The sequence below is a fragment of the Salvelinus namaycush genome, chromosome 5 (assembly GCF_016432855.1).
Source record: "Salvelinus namaycush isolate Seneca chromosome 5, SaNama_1.0, whole genome shotgun sequence".
Taxonomy (NCBI): Eukaryota; Metazoa; Chordata; class Actinopteri; order Salmoniformes; family Salmonidae; genus Salvelinus; species Salvelinus namaycush.
This window is the reverse complement of record NC_052311.1, coordinates 31,421,627-31,442,772: the sequence shown is the minus strand read 5'-3', so window position 1 is coordinate 31,442,772 and position 21,146 is coordinate 31,421,627. Positions and strand designations below refer to the sequence as shown.

General features: G+C 42.2%; 1 long non-coding RNA gene and 1 pseudogene across 1 annotated transcript; both read right to left on the bottom strand.

The window, feature by feature from the left end:
• Positions 1–123: 123 nt before the first annotated feature.
• Positions 124–11,412, bottom strand: LOC120047801. Its single transcript, XR_005476926.1, has 5 exons — positions 11,302–11,412; positions 11,036–11,065; positions 537–648; positions 292–369; positions 124–175 (listed from the first exon to the last, which is right to left on the bottom strand). It is a non-coding gene; the product is annotated as an uncharacterized LOC120047801 (long non-coding RNA).
• Positions 11,413–13,303: 1,891 nt separating this feature from the next.
• The window catches only part of LOC120047499, a 38,751-nt pseudogene continuing 30,908 nt past the window's right edge, over positions 13,304–21,146 (bottom strand).

Genomic DNA, 21,146 nt, shown 5'->3' with positions numbered 1-21,146 from the left:
CGCAGTGAAAAGCAATTTACACACACAAAATGAACTGTGTATTAGTTACTATTAATTCTGATAATCCCGTTAGTGGAAATAAGGAGTCCAAAGCACGCACACATGCACACGCACAAACACACACCTTGACTTTGTCCAGGTCCGGCCCACCGGGAAGGGATTTCTGTGATGAAAGCTGTGAGGAGAAATTTGGAATGGAGAGATTAGGCTAGAGATGAGTCACAGGAGGAAGTACAGAATGATGAAGAAGTGAATAGAGGTAATGTAAGGCACAGCGAGGTGGCTGCTCACCCTCTTGGTGTGCTGGATCTCATCGGTGGATTTGGACCTGCTCTTCATCTGTTTCTGGGGGGAGGTGGTGGTGGGGCACTAGACACAAAACACAGAGAGATGGTGCCAATCACAGTTACACCAGACAGCAGGAGCAATGGTTCTTCGGGAATGGGGATTTGGGATGGTATGTTCAAATCCTGGATGGTTTGTGCTTGTACTGCTGTTTTGTCACCACTAGCTAAGATGCTACAGATGGGACTCACTTCATTGATTTTCTGATCCATGGTTGGGCTGTCTTTACTGAGGTTCACAGTTACGACAAAGCTGGGGTTGAGGTTGCAGCTGTACACAAATGATCACACTCTCTTTGTCAATCTGAGGAGGATAAGAGAAGAGTAGCTCATTAGTTCATAGTTCATGCAGTGATCGTCAAAGTCCAGCTGGTGGCGACACTGACCAAGGGAGAGCATTACTCCTTTGCACCTTATTTATTTGGATCTGATTGCTTGTTAGGGTGACAAGTGATTGGCCCCATTGAAGTATAAAAAACTATATACCAAAATTATTTTATGATAAATTAGATTTGTCCCTACTGCTATTAGCCAATACAAATGCATGGAATAAAATATTCACTACATAGAACAACAGATAATCCCCCTCAAAAACTCTAAAGGAAGCTTGTTCTGAAATGTCTGTCCTATATCTGCGAGATATAAGAAAGATGAGGAAATGTTTCCTCTTTTTTTCGATGTATTTAACCCCTTATTTTTGGCACTAAACAGTCTCCATATATACAGTACTTCCATTCATTTTTTTCAACTGGTACCGCGGAACCTTCAGATGAGTCTTGTGAGGCCTGTGGGCGTCCAAGAGAAACCCACATGTACATGTTCGAGAGAGTCACACCTTTCCACAGAGGGGTCATATTAGTGTGTAGCCCAAACTGTTCGGACGCTACAGACATAAAATGGCAAATCGGCTGTACCTACTTCAGACGAGTCCCAAGGGTCGTAGAGCAAAACGGTGAACACCATCGTGTTCGTGAGAGTCTCAACTTTCCTTAGAGGGGTCATAAAAGCCAAACCATTCGGGCGTTACAGACGATTTTATGAGATAATCGATTTTCGGGATGTGCCATGGTCTGACAAACACCGCTCTAGCTCTGTCACCTTTCACCTCAGATGCAGAAGTGCGACATCGGCGGATGCGGTGGATTGAGACGCATCCAATGCGTCTAGCTTCAACTTTGGGGGAATTTTTGTATTATGCTAATTAGACATCGCCTCTAGGTTGTTTAATAAAAAGAGGAACAATGTATATTAACAGCATACATCATATTGTATGTACAGTACAATATGTGGTTGATTTGAGGCCTGGCTGACTGGACTCTCCCTCTCCTCTCCTCCTTATCCCTCCATTCCAGGGCCTATCTCTCTATTAGGGAATAATTTGTTCCCTGTGGTGTTATAGAAGTGCTATTATAAACAAGGGCCTGTAGAATAAGGGTCTGTAGACTGGAGTGTCTCATGTGTGAGTTGCCCCAGTGGAACACCCTGTGGCTCAGAGAAAACACTTCCCATCGATTAGTCCACATGACTGACTCAACGACAGCCAAGGTGACACATCCGAATAGGAAGCTTAGATGTGTTTATTACCCTCACACAAAATCATGGACACACGCACACACACACACACACACACACACACACACACACACATATATATGGCAGGCCACATACACACATATCATAACTCACATAAGCACGAACACACACACAACACAGCAAGAGGAATGTCCCCTTACACAGACTTTTGCAATGGTAGGAAAAATCACGCTGGCTGCAACTCTGTCTTTTTCTCTCCTTTCACTATCCTTGTTTCATCCCTCCGTCATAATGATTTAGAGACGGGAAGAAAGGGTAGCTCTCACAGAATAGGGTTAAAAAGCGGTAGAAATGAGGATTAATAATCCCTGGGTGAGTTATGATGTGAACTGGTGTGTTATGTAATGTATTAGTCTCCCAGTAACAGGCCAACCCCTAATTTGGCTTGGTGACCGAGTTTTGCAGGCTTAAAATGTAGGGTCTTCATATGTAATTAACTTTTTCACTGAGAGTAGAATGTGATGAGAGGCTCTGTGTGATGAGCAAGACAGAGAGAGAAATCCAGAGAGAGAGAGAGAGAGAGAGAGAGACTGAGAAAGAGAGAATACATTCATAGATCCGAAGACTGTTCCCTCAATCTGGAACGGCTGTACAGTATGTCACCACCTGCTGTTCTAACTGATGACATCATTAACATGCTGCTAACTATTTAACACAGAGATGATGTCACAGACACTGAGCAGATACCTTTAGTGCAGTGAGCTGACCTAATCCCAAAACGATTGAAATAATCATATGGTCTTTTCAAACTCATTAGTCAACTAGACAACCTTCCAATAGCAACACTGGACACCCATCCTCCATAAATAAGCACCTGTCAGAGGCACATAATCACTTGAGATCATTTTTTCCCAAGCCAACCTCCTATGGGGTGCCATTTGCTTACAGTGTTAGAGTGGGCAGAAAGCCCCACAGTTCTGTCTCCGACTGTCACTCATGTGGTTTCAAACCCCTATTAAGTCTTTCCCCCATTACATGGACAACTCATACCCTATAAACAGGCAGAAATCTGGAGGGCTAAGTAAAGCCTAGCCACCTAACTAGCATATGTGCTAGTGACAATTATATCAGAGAGGAGCGGTAGGAAACACATACACCAGTGGCGGTCAATGCCGTTTAGTATATATTGTTTATGAGCATGGCCTTATTTCTATTACAGCATATTGGATGACTGTCATTTATAATCCATTCACCCAGATCAACGTAACATCGATAGGTTTAGGCTACTACATGATACTACAATTTTCCCAATACCCATCATGAGGTTGCTACAACCTAGCCTATGAATGAAACTTTACAATGTAGGTGCACAGGTCTAAGAATTTTTTTTTGTAGTCAATGTGACAGACAGTGACACATTCAATACACTCTTGCCTGCATCGAGCTGATCTAGGTTCTAATCATTAGTCCAACAGTTGCAAACGAGAGTTTATATTGGACACATTCAGATATGTTTATCCCCGTTTCGTTCCTTTTGCTTCCGTTTAAAACACATTTGTCAACAGAATCGGCGGAAAGAATATCACACGCAAACACAGTTCACTTTAATAGCAGCCACATACAAACAGCATGATCACTTTGCTGGTTGTATAATTCCTTCTCGCATCTACGAGCTCTTTTCCTCTCACCTTTTCCCTTCGCTTGTGGTCTTAAGCGCACAACACGTCAGCTGTCTGTGACAAGGCAAAAAAAACTTTCCAAGCCAAACCTTCATATCATAACCACTACACACAGCCGACATCGTTGTCATCATATTAGCTAACGTCAAAGTCAACATAACTACTAGAACTAAAGCATTAGTAAACCTACATCAATCATGCAGTAAGTAAGTCGTTTAGCAGTTACACCGGCGGACCCCGGTGGCAATAAATTAATTAAACCAAAAGCTTACCTTGACTTGGAAGAGTTCCAGTGTTGGATAACCATAGCCAGCTAGCTAACTGTAGTAACCTGGTAAATTTATGTTAAGTATTATGTTTACCAATAGATAGCAGTATTGACTCAATACAGGGTTTGCTTTCCACTATCCGTAGCCGTTAAAAAGTCTGCCATATAACCGTGCTCGGAAATGCCTCAGGTAGCTTAAGCAAGGTGCATTCCAGTAATGTTATTCTAAATTACAATTAAATACTAAAATGTACTTACGTGTCCGGTGTCATCAATCTAAGAAGCATCCTAAGTTAATATATATTTGCAGTGGTGTAAAGTACTAAGGTAAAAATACTTGAAAGTACTAATTAAGTAGTTTTTTGGGGTATCTGTACTTTACTTTTACTTTTACCTAACTACATTGCTAAAGAAAATTATGTACTTTTTACTCCATACATTTTCCCTAACACCCAAAAGTACTCGTTAAATTTTGAATGGTTACCAGGACAGAAAGTGTCTAATTCACACAATTATCAAGAGAACATCCCTGGTCATCCCTACTGCGTCTGATCTGGCGGACTCACTAAACATGCTTCATTTGTAAATTATGTCTGAATGTTGGAGCGTGCCCCTGGCTATTCGTAAATTTAAAAAACAAGAATATGGTGAAATGATTTATACTTTTACATTTGATACTTAAGTATATTTCAGCAATTACATTTACTTTTGATACTTAAGTATATTAAATACCAAATATTTTTAGACTTTTACTCAAGTAGGATTTTACTGGGTGACTTTTAATTGAGTAATTTTCTATTAATTAAGTCATCTTTACTTTTACTCAAGTATGACAATTGGGTACTTTTTCCACCGCTGCATATTTGGTGATGAGGATGACTATGGATGACCATGTTGGATTTGTTTGCCACGAATTCAACGGAGTGTCTGGCGTGCAACGCTGGATGTGAGACTCGAGTGAGCGGTGGAAGAGACTGAATGATTGATTCTCTGGATACGGGTAGGACAAATTAATGACTCTGTGAGGGGAGAGAGAATCGTAAAAGATGGCTTTGGCAACAATATGCTCACTGCCACCATTTCATCCTAAAAATAAGGAACATTTCTTTGCCGCTAATAAAATAACTGATGCCGCTATACACAAATCCATACTCATAAACGTTGCCGGTGCACAGATATACAGTTTGACGAGAAACCTGTTGAGCCCAGATACAACAGGAGACAATTAATTTATAGATATGGCCGATCTATTAAAAGATCACTTCAACCCCAAACCCAGTGAAATAGTGCCACGATTCAAGTGTGATTCCGGCATGAGAAAACCTACCGAATCGGTGCGGGAATATATGGCTGAGTTGAGTAAACTAGCACTGGACTGTAACTATGGGAATACATTATCGCAAATGCTACACGATCGGCTGGTGTGTGGGATTAATGATGACATGATACAAACACGCTTGTTATCAGAGCAATCTCACGTTTGAGAACGCACTCAAACTGGCCCAGGACATGGAGTCCGCGAATATAAATGCACTGGATTTGCAGGCAAGGGGCGCGACTGCGTGCCATACAGTAAAAGAGAGCAGCTCTGAGCGCGCTGCGTTTCAAAGAAGGGAATGCCTCGGGGTAGCAGCCAATAGAGATTGTTGCAAAGGCAAACACGCAGCGTTTGACTGTAAATCAAAACATGAAAAGTGTTATGCATGTGGGATAATAGGACACATTGGGAGGGAGGGCCGCAATAAAAAAAAAAGCAACGGGCTACAGAAAAGAAAACGGACGGAAGAAAACCGCGATACTCTAACTACGGCTCAAATCAAGGAACAGAAAGTGGAAGTGGGTGTCTCAGACGAAGAGCAAGCGTTCAGTGTGCAGTGTGCTGGAGGCGAATACAGTATGAAAAAGGTAAACGCCTTTCATTGTGGAAATGGGAATAAATGGATTTAAGGTACTGTTTGTTTGAAATAGACACATGATGTAGCATCACATTGATGAACAGGTCCCAGTTAAATGAGAAGTGGAAAAAAGGTTACGTGCCTAAACTGAGAGACACCCCCATTAAACGCAAAACTACACAGTGGAGAAGATCACTGTGATTGGAGTTGCTGATGTTCAAGTGGAATATCAAGGGGAAAATTAAAGTCTGCCTCTCTCAGTAGTGGAAGATACTGGCCCCAGCTTACTAGAGCGAGGGTGGTTGGAGGAAATACATTGAACTGGGCTGAAATCACACATCTCCACAGAGACATTGACACTGCAGCAGTTGCTACTCCCAAATTCTATAGGCCAAGATCATTTCCATATGACATGAAGCCTAAAGTGGATGTGGAAATTGACAGACTTAGCAGAGGATATAATTATTCATGTCAAGTGCTCTGATTGGGCAGCACCAGTTGTTCCCATATTCAAACCAGATGGTTCAATCAGATTATGCGGCGACTACAAGCTGACTGTAAATAGAGTTTCGTCACTGGAGCAGTAACCCATGCCCAAAGTGGAGGATTTTCTTTCAACGTTAACCTGAGGCAGTGGCGGATTTAGGTATAGGTGACATAGGCAGCCGCCCAGGGCGGCATCTTGCCGGGGGCGGCACGGGGCGCCTCCACAAAAAAAAATCTGAATTTGCGCGATTGGTTTTCTATCGATGATTGGCACGTCACGTCAATGATATCATGTCACCGTGTGGGACTGTGGGTCAATTAACCTTGTCGGAGTGGGCGCCCTGATTCTAGTTTGTGAGCAAGGCAGGCTACTGCCTGGGAAGGTCTCCCACTCAGAAGTACGAGATGGGGAGGGGGGCGGGGGTAGGTACTAATGCAATTAGTAAAATCAGTCACACTACGAAATACTACCAAATAAACCATAATGCATTCATAATACTGTGAACATATAGTTTCACAGACATATTGTCGCATTTTTTTCTGGAATGTGCGAAATCGTTTGTAATAATATAAAACCAGTCTGCACACCACCAAGGTGAATTGGTTGTCTTGACTTTTTGACAGTGTTGGTTGATAGGTAATGTATTGATGCTCGAGTGCCAAATCAACACAAATTTGTTTCTATTTGTCTTTGTTACTTCTTTTTGATATTTATGAGTCTTATTTTGTATATATTTGTATATTTATATAGTTTTAAATGTTATAATTATTTATTTGTGTTGTTTCGAATGTCTGAATAAAAATGAACGTTTTTTTGTTGGGGGGGAGCTGAAGGGGGGGTTCGCCCAGGGAGCCATACCAGCTAGAACCGCCACTGACCGGAGGGCAACAGTTCACCTGGGTCACAAGGTGGATGCCAAGTGGTTACACACTGTCAAAGCTAAAGTGAGGGCTGTCGTGGAAGCTCCAGCTCTGACAAGCGTTACAGAGCTGAACTATTATAATCGCTTCCTCCGTAACCTCTCTACCCTCTTAGCTCCACTACATCAACTGTTAAGGAAGGATGTGGCCTGGAAATGATCAGAAAGACAGGAAGGAGCTTTTGCAAAAAGGACTGGCTGTCATATTCGGAATAGAGAGATTCCACAAGTGTTTATACACTTCGCATTTGTGACCGACCATAAGCCTCTGATCTCTCTGTTCCATGAACAAAATCCAGTACCACAAACGGTCTCTCCAAGAGTTCAGCATTGGTCTGTGTGACTCAGGGCCTACCAGTACAGAATAATCTACAAGCCAGGTAGATACCATAGGAATGCTGATGCACTGAGTAGGCTGCCCGTTCCAGAAATCATCGCTCAGGAAGGAAAAAATGACCAAGTCTTGATGATCGATTTGTTGGATGAAGCACCGGTGAACACAGCACAAATCAGGCAAAAGATGTGACGCTATCTCTAGTGCATGAATTTATCCTTGAAGGATGGCCTACTACGCTCGCTGCTTGGCCTTGAGTGTTCGAGATGGGTGTAACGATCGTCTGTGGTGGAAGAAGGATCGGACCAAGGTGCGGCGTGGTAAGTGTTCATGTCTTTTTAATAAACAAAACTGAACACTGGAACAAAACAATAAACGAAGTGAACAAACGAAACAGTACTGTGTGGCGACAAACACTGACACGGAAGACAAACACCCACAAACCAAAAGTGAAACCCAGGCTACCTAAGTATGATTCTCAATCAGGGACAACGATTGACAGCTGCCTCTGATTGAGAACCATACCAGGCCGAACTCAAAACCCCAACATAGAAAAACACACATAGACTGCCCACCCCAACTCACGCCCTGACCATACTAAATAAAGACAAAACAAAGGAAATAAAGGTCAGAACGTGACAATGGGTACATTCTGTGGGGTTCAAGAGTAGTTATCCCAACAGAAGGGCGGGGTATACTACTGAAGTTGTTGCACCAGTCGCATTCAGTTACGTCGAGAATGAAAGGCCTAGCGAGGTCATACGTCTGGTGGCCAAAGATGGACCAGGATGTGGAAAATTAGGTTAGCCTGTGTGCAGATTGTCAGAGTAACAGGACGTCACCCCTACCGCGCCATTGCATCCATGAGAATGGGGGGGATGAGGGGATGAGGAAGATTCAAGGGGACGGCATTGAAACAAAAGTGTCAATATTCTTGTTTAGCTACAGGATCACTACTCAAGCTACAACTGGGTTGTCGCCTGCAGAAATGCTGATGTCAAGGAGGTTAAGGACAACCTTGGATCTCATCAAGACAGACCTGAAAGTGAAAATACAACAAACGCAATGGAATCCAAAACAGAATCATGACAACAGAGCCAAACTCAAAACTTTCTCACCTGCAGATGATGTCTACACATTAAACTATGGATTTAGTCTCAAATGGATTCCAGCTACAATTGAGGATTGCTCAGGACCAGTGTCATATACTGTGATCATTGGAATTGGACAGACTAAGGAGACACGTGGATCAGATCTGAGCTCGAATTCCAGTTTGATCTGTGGACTTGGATCAATGCTTAAACAAGCAGGACAGGACATTGGAATGTTCCCCAGAGTTGCAGTTGGACAAACAACCTGAGACCAACAAGGCTCAAATTCCTGAGACCACCAGTCCGGGACGACCACCTGTAAAGTCTCCACAAAAGGACTTTGTTTCACCATCAGGTGGTGAAGTGCTGGTGGCACCAGCTACATCACCTTTGAGACGCTCTATTAGAGAGATGTCCGCCAGACTATTTCAGATCCTAAGGGAGATTATCTTCGTAGATGTCCCGAAAAAAGAGAAAAAAAATGGCGTGATTATGAAAAAATCATAAATGTTTAGTTGGCAGCCTAGCTCAGAAAGGAATTAAGTTGGGTTATTAAATTAAATCAAAGTTTATTTGTCATGTGCGCCGAATACAACAGGTGTAGACCTTACAGTGCAATGCAATTACAGGCTCTAACCAATAGTGCAAAAAATTTATTAGGTGAACAATAGGTAAGTAAAGAAATTAAGCAACAGTAAAAAGACAGGCTATATAGAGTAGCGAGGCTACATACAGACACCGGTTAGTCAGGCTGATTGAGGTAGTATGTACATGTAGATATAGTTAACATGACTATGCATATATGATGAACAGAGAGTAGCGGTAGTGTAAAAGAGGGGTTGGCGGGTGGTGGGTTGCGGGACACAATGCAGATAGCCCGGTTAGCCAATGTGCGGGAGCACTGGTTGGTCGGCCCAATTGAGGTAGTATGTACATGAATGTATAGTTAAAGTGACTATGCAGATATGATAAACAGAGAGTAGCAGCAACGTATTAGCCTTAAAGGGGGAATCTACAGTAGTAACCTGGTATATTTATGTTAAGTATGTTTACCATGATGGCAGTAACAGGGTTGGCTTTCCGCTATCCGTAGATTTTTAAATGTCTGCCATATAACCATGCTCGGAAAAGCCTCAGGTATCTTACGCCTGGTACATTCCGGTAATGTTATTCTAAGTTACAATTAAATACTAAAACGTACTTACATGTCCGGTGTCATCAATCTAAGAAGCATCCAAAGATACTACACTAACATAGCATCCCTCTCTGTTGGGTGAGCTGGGTGAACTACTCACCCCATTAATGCACTGCAGTGCTAGCTAGCTGTAGTGTATGTTTTCAGTACTATATTCATTCTCTGATCCTTTGTTTGGGTGGACAACATGTCAGTTCATGCTGCACGTGCTCTGATAGGTTGGAGGACGTCCTCCGGAAATTGTCATTATTACTGTAAGTCTATGAAAGGGGGGGGAGAAACATGAGCCTCCTAGGTTTTGTATTGAAGTCAATGTACCCAGAGGACGAAAACTACCTATGTACCCAGAGGAGGACGGAAACTATCTGTCCTCCGCCAACACCATGGTGCTACCATACAGAGTGCTGTTGAGGCTACTGTAGACCTTCATTGCAAAACAATGTGTTTTAATCAATTATTTGGTGATCTGAACATATCTAGTATAGTTTTATCAAAAAGGATAAATTTTTTAGTGTTTCACTATTTTAATGAACTTCACTAAGGCAGATGGTTCTCCCCTTCCTCCTCTGACGATCCTCCACTGTCATACGCACACACAAAATAGATGAAGCCAAAAAAGATACAGGTGAACCTGAGACGACAATAATATAATAATCACACAACGTCACACTGAATAACACACTGATTCCAAAGACGTGTCCTATACAGTACACAATTACTGGCCATCAGCTCTACCACACTCAGCCATATCCACTGTCTCTACCCTCTACTAATCCTGAAACAGGTGCCAGTGCTGCCTCACTCTCCCTGGCATTGTCACAGCTCAGCCAAGCACATCTCAGCTGAGCCTGAATCAGTTCCTTCCATCATGCTTCCCCACCATCTTGCTCATTTCAGGTTTACCATACAGAAGATATCCTCTTTGCCCTTCACTGGCTAAGCACACTCCCTGCTGCTGTGTTGACCCTATAGTGATTCACTGACCAAGCATTTTACAAGCACTTGTTATCTAATGGATGGGTCTAGTTTTACACAACCCATGCATTCAAATGCATAGCCTAATGCCTGCTGGCACAATGAGTATCTCAGCACCGATTAACAAAGGATCGAGTTCAGGAAGATATAGAACAAATGTGTCACACAATGCAAACTTAGTGATATTCTACCCCCATACATATAGGCAGGGATAATGTACCTTAAGAGCTTGAATTTGGATCACATTTTAACCACCGTTGGTATTGTTTTCAAATTACTTAACCTCTCACACACACACACACACGGTAAGCTTACCTTTTCACCTGCCTCGTTCTATGGCGCTACCTGGATATGTATGAGGAGATAAAGACAATTTGGTCTAGAATTTCAATAGCTCACAGCAATAAATACAGCTAAGCGTTTCATCCCAAAGAGTGAGAGGTGGAGAGAAACGGACAGAGTGAGAATGAAAATGAGAGGGAGAAAGAGAGAGGAGGGTACATGTAGACCTCAGAACACATGCAGAAATCAGAAGAAAATGACAGATTATTGCAAAACCGAGGGGACAAGAGGATACACACCTTTCTCCTTATTTCTCCGTCCCTTATTCTCTCTCTCTCTCTCACTCAGTGGAAATGTGCTGCTAGGGAGATAGTGCTTCTCATTTCACTGGTGTACTGCTGCCTCTGACAGTGCACACCCCTCTCAGCCCATTCATTGTTCCACTGACGTGCCAGGCATGCATGGACGCGCGCACACACACACACACACACACACACACACACACACACACACACACACACACACACACACACACACACACACACACACACACACATACACACCACACCATGAATAACACTTTATTACTGAAATTGTTTTTCAAGCATTTTTTGCAAACATACATGATTGATAACAAAGGACTACAATGTGTGTGCAGTCGAAGCATGACAGTCCTTTAGGTACCAGGAATGTCAGAGTTTATCATTTACCGTTCCTTTATTTATATTACACACACACACACCAGACTACCCACTGCATCATTTGATCAATCAGTCTGGGTAGTTTGGCATTGACAGTCCTCTCACTGTATGTAAATACTTGCAAAACTATTTCAGTAGAGTGTAAAGGTGTTACGATGCAGGTGGTTTGCAGCTTACCAGCCATAGACTGCCTCACATTGTAATGTCAGCTTGCCCGGAGTGGTCTAGTGAAAGATTCTATCATAATAATTTCATCTCTGATTCACAGACACGCAATCCCCAATACCTGCCTCCATCTGAGAAAAGCATCTTCAAAGAGGGAGCCCCTTCCAGCAGCAAGTTTATGGAGGTGAAGGACGGTCAGAGTCAATCAGAGCGCAGCCCCAGTGACATGTTCATTTCGGATGACAACACTGCAATTAATCTCAGGGACCATTAACTCAAATCTTGCGTAATAGCACCAGATGCTCGATTACCGTTTATGTTACGTAGTCTGTCCACAAGAGCTTACTCTGCGGTGGATGTGAGAGAGTCAACAGTCAGCTACAGAGGTAAATTAGATCAATATCACATAATTTATTCACGCACTGTACAATGCATGAGAACATTATAGGTTAATACTGAAGTTTGACCCTGAGTAGCACTCTGATAACACAGAAAAGGATTGGCCGTCACAGGAGACCTGGCATTCAAAGTGCAAACACAGCAAAGAAACAAAAATGTGCTCATAAATATTAAATGCCAATGAATCAATTAAATTAAATATCAAACTTTCACAAGAGAAAAAAGTACTCAAAATGCAAAATACCAAACACCTTAATTAAATATCAAATCGCACACTAAAGAAAAATCACAAAAAATACTATTAGTTCAACTTAAATATTATGAAAAGTAAAATACCCCAAAATATGAAAGACCCTTTTGAAAGTACTCAAAATGCAAAATACCAAACACCTTAATTAAATATCAAATCGCACACTAAAGAAAAATCACAAAAAGTACTATTAGTTCAACTTAAATATTATGAAAAGTAAAATACCCCAAAATATGAAAGACCCTTTTGAAAGTACTCAAAATGCAAAATACCAAACACCTTAATTAAATATCAAATCGCACACTAAAGAAAAATCACAAAAAGTACTATTAGTTCAACTTAAATATTATGAAAAGTAATTCCTTCATTGAAAAACATTTTTTTTTAATTTTTTTTATCAGACATCAGGGGAGGAATTGGAAGCTATAAAGGTCCTTCATATCATGACATATTGTACCTTTGACATTGGGGATTAAAACAAACAATAGAGTTCATACAGTTTCGTACCATAACACATTGGACGCTGACCTTATTCAGACAATCATAAGCAAAAGTGCTTGACTAGGTCTCTTAATAGTTGTGGACTTCCTGTGCACAACTTATAATCTTTGATAAACAATCTTTAAACAGGATGAATTGCTACATGTGTCAACATCCCTTGACCAAACCTGACCTCAGCATGTTCACGAACACACACACACAGAAAAATGGGTCCTAGACACACACTCACACTTACACCAGGTACACAAAGTAAAAGTGACAATTATAAAAACATTCTCTCTCAGACACTTGTTTATTTTGAACCTATGTGTTTGGAACCTGATGAGTCTGTTACACACTCTCCTGACTCTGCTGCTCCAATCGGGGTGGGAGTGGAGAAGGTGGTGGGTTGGTTATCTGACTCCTCTTTAATGTCTGTGGGGGCTCCATCCCCCTGTCCCCCTGCAGCCTCTCCATCCTCCCCCTGTTGTGTCTCCTGGTCCTGGGTAGGGGGTTTCAAGAGGAACTGGGGCAGCTCTAGGTGTTCCTTGGTCAGCAGGCCTCTCTGGTCATCCACCCGACAGGCCTGAGCTCTGGACAACAGCTCTATCATCGCTGAGAGAGAGACACAGAGATGGGAAAAGGGGAGAAAGAAAGAATAGAGAAATATAAACAGTTTGTCTCAAATTAGGGCTAAGGTGAGACTAAAAGGTTATTGTCACAGCTATTAGGAAGTCTCCAGGGTTTAGTCCTAGAGAGGCGCAGTAAATAAGCCATGACCCAATTGTTCTGACTCGTACCATCCATCTCTTGGTTCTTCCTGACCCTGGGCTTGGGGTTGGCTGCCTGAGGGGACACACGGACCTCTGGGCCTACTGGAGATGTAGCTTGATCCTGGAAATGGTTCAGAAGAACAGACAAATAGTTCACATGCTAAGCTCTGGACACATGAGTAGGGCCAGGACATTTTCCTTACCATGCGAACTGGCCATCACTATGCAGGACTCACCTGTGTGACTGGAGTTGAGCCACTGACCCTGGAACTGCTAACTGTAAAGACAACACAACAACAATAGTCAGCTATAGGCAGGCTACTGTACATGTTATGGAGTTTGACATAAGGCAAAACCCTGACATCAGTCACTTAAAAGGCGCTTTTCCCAGAAGAAGCTAGAATAAACCCCCCGTTCCCCAGTCCCTTTCTCCTCAGTATCTCCTAGTCCCTCTTTCTCATGAGTAATGAGTAGGCCTCAGCGAGTGACCACATATCCAAAGTGAAGGCAGTTCTGGTCCCAGAGCAGTAGAGAGAGGAGGTGGGTGAACTCACAGTGACACAGCACTCAACAAGCCAAATGTACTCAGACATCTAAGAGAGAGAAGAGAGGAGAGAGAGAGAAAGAAAGAAAGAAATAGTGTACGGGCAGGCGGAATAGAAAGAGCCAGAGAAGGAATTGATGCCAATGTCTTCTCCATTAGAAAAAGAGAGAAGGAAATAAAACACTGTACATAGCTGATAATATAACTGAGTTTAAATGGACTGGAAAACCAGTGAGGTTAAACAACCCCAGCACTACAATGCCCTGAATCCTGTCCATTATTATTTTCATCATGGGACAAAGAACTAGTTAACAGGTGTGTGCTAATCAGTATGTATTCACCTTTGACCTTGTAGAGCTGCAGCGTCTTATTGGCCAGTTTGAAGACATTGGTGCTCATGCTCAGAGGCACATCACTCCCACTCTGCAAAACAGGACATATGATCACACACAGACACTTTCTCTCACACACACACTTTCTCAGTAATAAACTGGTCTTGAACATCTCTAAAACTAGAGGCATTGTATTTGGTACAAATCATTCCTTAAGTGCTAGACCTCAGCTGAATCTGGTAATGAATGTTGTGGCTGTTGAACAAGTTTAGGAAACTACATTACTTGGCGTTACCTTAGATTGTAAACTGTCATGGTCAAAACATATAGATTCAATGGTTGTAAAGATGGGGAGAGGTCTAGCCGTAATAAAGAGATGCTCTGCTTTTTTGACACCACACTCCACAAAGGAAGTTCTGCAGGCTCTCGTTTTGTCTAATCTTGATTATTGTTCAGTCTTGTGGTCCAGTGCTGCAAGGAAAGACCTAGTTAAGCTGCAGCTGGCTCAGAACAGAGCAGCATGTTTTGCTCTTAATTGTAATCAGAGGGCTGATATAAATACTATGCATGCCAGTCTCTCTTGGCTAAGAGTTGAGGAGAGACTGACTGCATCACTTCTTATTTTTTATAAGAAACATGAATGTGTTGAAAATCCCAAATTGTTTGCATTGTCAATTTACACACTGCTCTGACACACACACTTATCCCACCAGACATGCCACCAGGGGTCTTTTCACAGTCCCAAAATCCAGAACAAATTCAAGAAAGCGTACAGTATTATATAGACCCCTTATTGCATGGAACTTCCTTCCATCTCATATTGCTCAAATAAACAGCCAACCTAGATAGTTTGGGTGTATGCTACGTGTGCCTTTTGTAGGCTACGTGTGACTTTTTTTTTTTTTTATGTAGTTCTGTCCTTGAGCTGTTCTTGTCTATTGATGTTCTGTATTATGTCATTCTTTATTATGTTTCATATTTTGTGTGGACCCCAGGAAGAGTAGCTGCTGCTTTTGCAACAGCTAATGGGGATCCTAATAAAATACCAAATACCAATAGATATTCACTCAGAATTTCTAGAACACACACACATTCACTCAAGACATTCTATAACACATACACGCACACACAGTCCTCACCATGGTGACCATGGCCTCGTGTGTTCTGAGTTGGTGTTTCTGTAGTACCATAGAAAGGGCATCCAGCAGAGTCTTACTGGACTTCACCTTGATGCCGCATGTCTTACCAGTGAAAACCACCTCCAACCTGAAACACACACACAGCAATATACAATACATATTCAGAAACAGTACACAAATCAAATCAAATGTTATTGGTCGCGTACATACATTTAGCAGAAGTTATTGCAGATGTATCAAAATGCTCGTGTTCCTAGCTCCAGCAGGCAGTAATATCTAACAATTCACAACAATGCACACAGATCTAAAAGAAAAATAATGGAATTAACAAATACATAAATATTAGGATGAGCAATGTCGGAATCCAGCGTATAAAAAGATTTACGGTACCATTCAAAAGTTTGGACACACCTACTCATTCTAGGGTTTTTCTTTATTTTTACTATTTTCTACATTGTAGAATAATAGTGAAGACATCAAAACTATGAAATACCACATATGGAATCATGTAGTAACCAAAAAAGTGTTAAACAAATCAAAACATATTTTAGATTTGAGATTCTTCAAAGTAGCCAACCTTTGCCTTGATGACAACTTTGCACACTTGGCATTTTCTCAACCAGCTTCACCTGGAATGCTTTTCCAACAGTCTTGAAGGAGTTCCCACTAATGCTGAGCACTTGTTGGCTGCTTTCCTTCACTGTGCGGTCCAACTCATCCCAATCCATCTCAATTGGGTTGAGGTCAGTTGATTGTGGAGGCATTGACTGACCTTCATGTCTTAAAGTAATGATGGACTGTTGTTTCTCTTTGCTTATTTGAGCTGTTCTTGCCATAACGTGGACTTTGTCTTTTTCCAAATAGAGCTATCTTCTGTATACCTTGTCACAACACAACTGATTGGCTCAAACGCATTAAGGAAAGAAATGTAAATTGTGTTTTTTAAATTGGATAAAAGCAGAGACACAGAGCTACAAAATGGTATACCATACACTGCATTTGAGGAACAATGGGAAAGTAATTCTGCTTTGAAAGTTGTAACCTCACTTTTGAGAAAATGGCCTTTGAATGTTTTGGTACCTACTGGAGAGCTCTTATTTGTCTATACCCAGTCAGCGTCGTTCACACTCTCTTAATGTGTGTGTGGGATGAATAAGTAAGATGGTGCTCCGCTTCTAGCTCCTAAGCAACTTTGCAGTATTTCTATGGCCCAGAAAATGTTTTGTGTTATTACATACAGCTGTAAATAACTTTAGGATATCAGAGAGGCGGTAACTCACAAGCATTACGATCAGAAATACAACTTTCCCGAATTGGGGTCCTTTGTTTGTACACGCCCAAGGCAATTGAACTTATCCCAGAGGCTGCTCCAAGACGCCACTGGTGGAGCGGAGGTATTCGGAGTGAACTTCTAGTCTGACTCAGGAGGTGTGCACACCATCCACCTCTCCTGAGTATATTACTCGCTAATATTTTGTCCTTGGACAATAAAGTAGACGAGCTCAGGGTGAGGATCTCCTTCCAGAGAGACATCAGGGACTGTAACTACTCTGTTTCATGAAATCATGGCTCTCTCAGGATATACTGTCCCCATCCATAAAGCCAGCTGGGTTCTCAGTACAGCGCGCAGACAGGATTAATAAAGAACTCTCCGGGAAGAAAAAAGGTGTTGGTGTATGTTTCATGAACCTCTTAAGGATCTGCCCCTTTTTTCAATTTTCACTTAAAATTACATACCCAAATCTAACTGCCTGTAGCTCAGGACCTGAAGCAAGGATATGCATATTCTTGATACCATTTGAAAGGAAGCACTTTGAAGTTTGTGGAAATGCTAAATTAATTAATTAATGTAGGAGAATATAACACATTAGATCTGGTAAAAGATAATACAAAGAAAAAAACATATTTTTTTGTATTTTTTTATACCATCATCTTTGAAATGCAAGAGAAAGGCCATAATGTATTATTCCAGCCAAGGCACAATTTAGATTTTGGTCACTAGTTGGCAGCAGTGTATGTGCAAAGTTTTAGACTGATCCAACAAACCATTGCATTTCTGTTCAAAATGTTGTATCAAGACTGCCCAAATGTGCCTAATTGGTTTATTAATACATTTTCATAACTGTGCACTATCCTCAAACAATAGCATGGTATTCTTTCACTGTAATATCTACTGTAAATTGGACAGTGCAGTTAGATTAACAATAATGTAAGCTTTCTGCCAATATCCGATATGTCTATGTCCTGGGAAATGTTCTTGTTACTTACAACCTCATGCTAATCACATTAGCCTACGTTAGCTCAACCGTCCCGCGGGGGACACACCGATCCTGTCGAGGTTTTAACTACTCATGGTGTGATTGTGACAATGTACAGGAACTCAAGTCCTTTTGTTCACCCAACCTAGAATAACTCACAATCAAATGCCAAGAGAATTGTCTTCGGTTATAGTCACAGCCGTATATATTCCCCCTCAAGCCGATACCAGGATGGCCCTCAAGGAACTACACTGGACTTTGTGCAAACTGGAAACTGAATATACTAAGGTGGCATTTACTGTAGCTGGGGAATTTAACAAAGCAAATATGAGGAAAACACGACTGAAATTCTATCAACACATTGCCTGTAGTACTCGCGCATCGAAAACTCTCAACCATTATTATTCTCCCTTCCGGGATGGCTACAAGGCCCTCCCCCACCATCCCTTTGGCAAATCAGATCATGACTCCATTCTGCTCCTCGCTTCCTATAGGCAGAAACTCAAACAGGAAGTACCCATGCTAAGGTCTATTCAACACTGGTCTGACCAATCGGAATCCATGCTTCAAGATTGTTTTGATCACGTGGACGGGGATATATTTCGGGTTGCTTCTGAGAATAACGTTGACGTATATACTGACACGGTGTTCATCAGGAAGTGTATAGGGGATGTTGTTCCCATTGTGACTATTTAAACCTTCCCAAACCAAAAACTGTAGATTCGCGCAAAACTGAAAGTGCGAACACCTGCATTTAACCATGGCATGGTGACTGGGAATATGGTTGAATACGTTCAGTGCAGTTATGTTATCAAACAGGAAAAATGTCAGCACAGAGACAAAGTGTAGTCGCAATTCAATGTCTCAGACACGAGACATATGTGGCAGGGACTCGAGATGGATTACAAAGTGAAAACCAGCCATGTCGCGGACACCAATGTCTTGCTTCCGGACAAGATAAACACCTTCCTCGCCCACTTTGAGGATAACACAGTGCCACCGACGTGGGCCGCTCCCGGGGACTGTGGGCTCTCGTTCTCCGTGGCCGATGTGAGTAAGACATTTAAGCATGTTTTAAGCATCGCAAGGCTCCTGGCCCAGACGGCATCCTTAGCCATGTTTACGGATATATTCAATCTCTCCCTTATCCCAGTCTTCTGTTCCCACTTGCTTCAAGATGTCCACCATTGTTCCTGTACCCAAGAAAGCAAAGGTAACTGAACTAAATGGCTATCGCCTCGTAGCACTCACTTCTGTCATCATGTAGTTCTTTGAGAGGCTAGTTAGGGATCCTATTACCTCCACCTTACCCGACACCTTAGACCCACTTCAATTTGCATACCACCCCAATAGATCCACAGATGATGCAATCGCCATCGGACTGCACACTGCCCTATCCCATCTGGACAAGAGGGGATACCTCTTGACAAGAATACCTATGTAAGAATGTTGTTCATTGACTACAGCTCAGCCTTTAACACCATAGTACCCTCCAAGCTCATCATTAAGCTCAGGGCCCTGGGTCTGAACCCTGCCCTATGCAACTGGGTCCTGGACTTCCTTACAGAGCACCCCCAATGCTGATTCTCAACACAGGGGCCCCACAAGGGTGCGTGCTCAGCCCCCTCCTGTACTCGATGTTCACCCATGAATGCGTGGCCGCGCACGCCTTAGCCCCTAAGACCCTCACAAACATTTATAGAGCATCCTGTCGGGCTGTATCACCGCTTGGTACGGCAAATGCACCGCCTGGTATGGAAACTGCACTGCCTGCAACCGCAGGGCACTCCAGAGGGTGGTGCAGTCTGCCCAACGCATCACCGAGGGCACACTGCCTGCCCTCCAGGATATCCTGCAGCCGCAAGATGTCACAGGAAGGTCAAAAAGATAATCAAGGACATCAACCACCCGAGCCACGGTCTGTTCACCCCGCTATCATTCAGAAGGCGAGGTCAGTACAGGTGCATCAAAGCTGGGACAAAGGCCATCAGACTGTTAAATAGCCATCACTAGCCAGCCTTCACCCAGTACCGTGCCCTGAACTTAGTCAATGTCACTAGTCAGCTACCACTCGGTTACTCAATCCTCAAGCCTTTGTACATAGACATGGAATCACTGGTTACTTTAATAATGCAACACTGGTCACTTTAATAATGTTCACATACTGTTTTACCCACTTCATATGTATAGACTGTATTCTAGTCAATGCCATCCTATTAAACTATTGCTGTACATATATACTATTCTATCCTGTGTATTCTACAGATATACTAAATACTCTATCCACATACTGTCCATAATGTCTGTACATCCCATCATACACAGTACCAGTCAAAAATTTGGAAACCTACTCATTCCCTCAACCAGCTTCATGAGGTAGTCACCTGGAATGCATTTCAATTAACAGGTGTGCCTTGTTAAAAGTTCATTTGTGACTGATCTCAGGAAACTAGGCGTATGTTGTGGGTCACTACTTCACAGGAGAGCCATTTGAACGTAAACTTTAAAAAAAAAAATTAAATCAAAATGCCTTTTTTGGCAGAAATCCCTTGTGGAACATGTGAAGTTTTATGTGCCTTCATAACAGACTTTTATGCCATCTGTAAATATGAATAAAATTGTTAAATTACGAGCCCAGTTTGTTTTGCCACAGAAAAAGTTAGCAAGCCATGATTGGCTGAGATAATGAGTGGGCAGGGTATGCCGAGAGATGAGTTTGAATTGGTCTGCCATAAAGCATGCTTCTGTCTATTTGAGCTGGTCAGTATGTGTAGGTAACGCTGCACTTAAAAAAATGTATCCCGTAGTAGAACTGCATAAGTGTTGCTCTCCACTTTCTGGAGGACCGAGTTTTGATATCAGTGAAATTAGAGTATGATAGCTAAGGTGATGGAGAAAACACATGTCTCTGGATTACATCTTCAAACTAAGGGCAACCATGGCATCCGTGACAGGGAGAGGCATCCATCCATGATGTACCTGGGTAAGATAGTCTATCTAGCTACATTTTCAGATATTACACTTTTAATTTTGGCATAAATTAATTTTCATTTCAAGTAAAGTCTACTGTTAGCTGGCTAGCTAGCTAGCTAACGTTAGTTTC